Below are 5,597 nucleotides of genomic sequence, written 5' to 3' on the forward strand. Positions count from 1 at the left end.
AGTGGGGGAAAAAAACAAAAAAACCCCCCCCCCCCCCCCCATCGAGTTTAATTTATATGAAGCTGAAGAATACATGACCCAGAAGAGAGCGAGCTGGAGTATAAGAGGCAACTAAGACAGGCAGGAACAGTCCCATGAATAGCTTTAAATGTTAGAATCAGTATTTTAAATCTTAGACGTGCCTGTATAAGAAGCAAATGCAAGTTATAAAGTACCGGAGAAATATGCTGATGGGCAGTTGTATACGTCAGTACCCATGTGGCTAAATTCTGAATATATTGCAATTTCTTTATAGAATAATCAGGGAGACCAAAATAAAGTGTGTTGCAATAATAAAATGCCTTGACATAATAAAGGCATGAATAAGCCTTTCTGCATCAGGCAATATTTCTTTGATGGAAAAACACCATTTTCGAGACCATTTTAATATGGGCGTCAACCATCAGTTGTGGATCAAAAATAACCCCAAGATTGTGTACTTCTGAGGATGGAGTAACTAAATCACAAAATAATCAAATTAGAACTATTGAGACAAATAAAAGTTCTGTTTTTGACTAAGCTTCAGAAAATTGTCATGCATCCACACTTTTATTTCATCCAAACAAGTAGTAAGAGCTGTAAGGTTTGGATTAGGGTGCGTGCTAATATAGATCAGTGTATAACAATGAAACCCTAGACCGAATTTACGAATGATCTCACCAAGAGGCAACATATATGTACTAAACAATATGGGCCCAGTCACAGACCCCTGCGGGACACCCTACTGAACTAGTGTTGGTTCAGATTGATTTTTTCCCAGACATACAAACTAAAACTGATTAGAAAGATAAGATTTAAACCATTCGAACAAAGTACCAGAGATGCCTAACCTAACGTAACCTTGAGACAGCATGAGATACTGTGTCAAAAGCAGCAGTAATGTCTAACAAGACTAAAATACTACAAGCCCCCATGTCAGCAGAAATGAGAAGGTCATTTGTGAGGCAGACAAGAGCAGTCTCAGTGCTATGACCTGATCTAAATCTGGGCTAAAACAACTCTAAGAGATTGTTTATGGACAGATATTGATATACAACTCGTAGGAACTGGTGTGATGGCAGCTAATTTAAGAGCCGAAGTAACCTGCCCAGTGGATAAGGAGTTATTAATGATTGCAGTAATAGAGGGGCACAAGAATGTTAAGCACTTTTTTTTAAAAGCCTCAGTAGGCATGGGGTCATGAGGATGAATTCATAGACAATTTCAAAATATCATCTATGCTGACAGTGGCAAAATCAGAAAAACAGAAGATGAATTTATAAGATGGGACTCATTAGACAGCAAAGAGCAACCAGTAACCATGGAACTAGATATTTTGGACTTTCTCTGTAAAGTGTTTGTGAAATTTGTTATACGTCTCAACAGAAGAACAAATGTTTTTGTTATGAGGTTTAAAAAGTTTGTTAATTGTTTTAAACATCATTCTCGAATTAACTGCACCTTCATTGATCAAATGTGAATAATATGCCTCTCTAGTGGATTTAAGGGCAAGATGATATGCCAACTGGTGTTGTTCAAACATCAATTTATGAATGAATAAATGCATAATTTTCCAAATAATATCACTATATATTACAAATCCTTGAGATGCCATATATAATGCTATATATATATATATATGCTATATATAAACCTTGGGAAGTTGTGAAGATAGCATGAATAAATTAATAAATAAATAAATAAAGGTAATTTATTTACAAAATAATATCACTGCATATTCTATGTATTTATTCTATTAGAGAAAGAAAGAAAGAAAGAAAGAAAGAAAGCTATTTCTTATAAGAGTATATATGGCAAAAAGCCTTGAGATGCTCTGAAAAATGGCCTGAACATATTTATTTGTTTATAAATTAAACTGAATTCAATTTAAACCTTATAGGCTTGGTTGGCCATGGGTTTTGTATATAAAAAAGCCCTCGTGAGCATGTGGACTCTTTCAAAATGTCACTGAATGATTGAATTACCTTTTCAAGATTTTTTGCATCTCATTTATTCAAAAACCATCAGTGAAAGTGGTCTGTCTAGTTTATTTGTAGTCTTGCGTTTGTACTGTACATGTGTATGTTTTGTGTTTATGCTCTGTGGAAGAGCTGAAATCCACAAAGCAGTGGCAGGCACATTGTAAACGCGTAGCTGAAAGGTATGCCAGCTGCTCACCATAGCACACTCCGATCTGGGGTTGATGAAGGGGGCATGAGGGAGAGAAGTGTTACATAGCACAGATATGAACACACCTTCATCTACACTCTGAGCTGCACTGACAACCCTGGTGTCACTTGGTTCATTTGACTGGAACATTACGTTTTTTCTTGAAAGACATACAAACAGATTCCTGGTAACATCAGATATGTGTCAATGTGTCAGCGCTGATCCTTTAATAAATGACAGATCACAAGCGTCCTGTTTGAACATACCATGAAAAGTAAAAGTATCTGAACACTTAAGCCACACTTAAAATGTATGATGTTGCATTAAATAGCAACCTAAGAGGGATTATTTTCACAAAAGATGTTTGTTTGAAATCATAAAACAAAATATGGTTTTATTCAACAGTTTGTTTGTTTATTTTTTTTCAAAGAAATTAATACATTTATTTAGCAAACATGCATTAAATTGATCAGAAGTAACAGTAAAGACATTTATAATGTTACAAAATATTAATATTTCAAATAAGTACTGTTCTCCCTTTCTTTTGAACATTAGTGTATAATGTTCAAAATAAAGACAAATAGTATTTAAATAATTTCTGGTTGTCAAACTGACTTCGTACATCCACTAAAATCTACAAAAAAAATTGTAAAATATTGTATAAATTCCTAAGATTTTGAACAGAACGGCTGAAAGGTGGTACAGGAAGTGGCAAGATTGTGTGCTTGGGGGTGTTGAAAAGGTGGCAATAACAGTGTAGCTATCACCACAGCATCTGTGTGCCAGATCCATGTCGTGTGAGCCCACAGTCACGATCACCCAGCTTTAAAAGAGAACATCCAGCTGTCTCGCAGGTCTAACACACTAAAAAGCTTCACTGGCAGTCTTGCTCCACACACACTTAGCAGAAGTTTGCTCTAAAGTTATAAGTTCCCATAAGCACAAAGTGAGAAAAGTGCTTAACTCTCCACTAAATAACTAAAGCCAAATTCCGGTACTGCCGCCACATTAACAGATTAACAGGCGTTCACCTACATTTATTGGGGCCTGTATGAGCCCTCGTGACCTTTTGTCTGGGGACAGAACAAATGCGATGCAAAATGAAGCTTTTTACAACACTCCAGACAGGAAACAGCCACGCCACCTCCTCCAGTTATCATAAAACTACGGGAACAGGCAACTAAAAATTGACTGGCGTGTATGTTTGTGCATTGTGGGGCTTATTTAGCATGGCCTTGAGGAAAATGTTTATATTATGTGGGCACTAATGAGAAGGAGAGGTGCCGTTGTCTGGCCTGCTAGCTGTGAGGTCAATAAAAGCGAGTGTCCAGCGCTAATCAGCTAAGGCAGGATGGAAGGACATAGGGAGACGCATTAGTCTACTAGAGGCTCTTTTGGACGGAGCAGTTCAGCTGTTTAATGAAGTAGGGGATGGTTGGGTGAAGCTGTTATGAGGCAAAACCACAGGAGCCTCTACAAAGACCTCCACATAAACACCAGTCTTTATGCCAGTTAATGGACGCACAAGAATGTAATCGCCGGAGATGAGGGGAGTGGGACGGGTTTCCTCTGTAATAAACAACTGTTAGCCAGCAATTTCCAGTCTGTTGGCATTAACAGACCTGCTAAACAGGAACAATGACAGAGTGAATAATTAGAAAGAGCGTGTGATTGAAAGAAGAAGTGTGGTTGCTTTGGTCTCTGTCTTAAGCTATTTTCATTCTGGGCAGTTGATCAGGTGACCAGAAGCTGAATTAGCTTAGTTACTAGGTTGTTACTATATATACATTGTGTGTATATATATATATATATATATATATATATATAATCTTTATAAAATATATTTTTTTATATTTCACATTGCATTTGCCATGTAGCTTGTCCTGTACAAAGGATAGTTTTCAGTTTAGCTCAGCTATGCATTTTAAGTTAGCATGTTTACTTGGTTTGAACGTGTCTGGGAAGCTAAACTTTAAAATGCATTCTCTGTGAGCCAGCTTTCGTTTTCTGGGCCTAAACTTTCATTTATAAATACACAAATGCAAATCCAATCAACATCAGAGGCCAACGTCATACTTGAGCAACGTAAAAACAGTTGCTTCCAAGCATATCAATCATGCCCTAACACAAGTCTCAAATGCACGACTTACTTGGGTGGAGGTCACAGGCAGACCAGCCAGGCTTCTGTAGAGTGATTGATGACAGAAAACTAGCCATCAGTTGCATAACCTGGACACACAGCCCTTTCCCCCATTAACAAAGAAAACAGGGATCCAGTTTCTACATTAACACCAGAGTGCATTGGAGATGGAGAATCTCTTGATCTGAATAGTTGTTAAAAGCCAGATCCGCTTAAATTAGATTAGATCAATGGGTTAAAACGCTGGTTTCTGTATTAGGAAATGGCCATGACTAATTTTTTCCCTCCTAAATATTAAGTCATGAGTTGTAAATGGAAAAGAGTAAATCACTCATATCCTTCCATTCATGAACAAATAAAATAAAATCTAAATGTTTGAATAAGGTATTTGTTCAACAGGGTGTGGCGGCAGGTTTGGTCTTGTGGGTGTTGATTTTAAACCCACAATCACAATAATCAGGTTTTCAGAGAAGTGATGACACACCTTCACAAACAGGTGCTGTCACGTCTTTTTCTGCTCTGCCAGACGTGAACCTGGTGACCCTGCTCTTGTTGAGCACTCAGGAGTCCGAACACCTGGTGCAGAACAATGACTGTTTGGTCACATGAGAAAAGTCTTTTCAGGTTTGATCAATGTGAAGTTAAAGGGATGAGCCAGAATCCTTCACGGTGGAAATAACTCTGCAGTGTTACGGGCACACCTTGACTTAACTTGCTGAGGTTAAATACATGGAATGCTGTGGATTCCACATATTCATCATGTTAAACCAGCAAATCTGTTTAAAAATAATTATTGAACACATCTGGAGTTTCTGCATCAAAATGCTTTTTTCTTTTTTAATAAAAAAAATTTTTTTATTGAAAAAATATATTTAAAATAATATTTAAAAACAATTATTTTAGTAACTACTTGTAATGGTGTGTGCACACCACAAGCGAAGCAAATATTCGCAACGCGTTTTACTCGCTCTAAATTACTGGCCGGATGTTTTTTGCGTTATTCGCGGGAATAAAAACATTGCGTGTTCTCTCCTCCATTTTCTGATACAACTGGACATGTCTATAAGCCCTTTGCTGACTGGCTTGCGCGACAACGTGTCATACAAATTTCCTGCTCGAGTTGAAATTTTTCAACTTGTGAAGAAGACGCGATTGAGGCGAACATCGAATTTGCGTCTATTCGCATCTTTGCATTGACTTTGTATATGTAATCTACTCGCGCAAATAATTTAATTTGCTTTTGGTGTGCACACACCATAAGAATCACATA

This window comes from Sinocyclocheilus grahami, unplaced genomic scaffold, assembly GCF_001515645.1.
Source record: "Sinocyclocheilus grahami isolate Dianchi unplaced genomic scaffold, SAMN03320097.WGS_v1.1 scaffold31.1, whole genome shotgun sequence".
Lineage (NCBI taxonomy): Eukaryota > Metazoa > Chordata > Actinopteri > Cypriniformes > Cyprinidae > Sinocyclocheilus > Sinocyclocheilus grahami.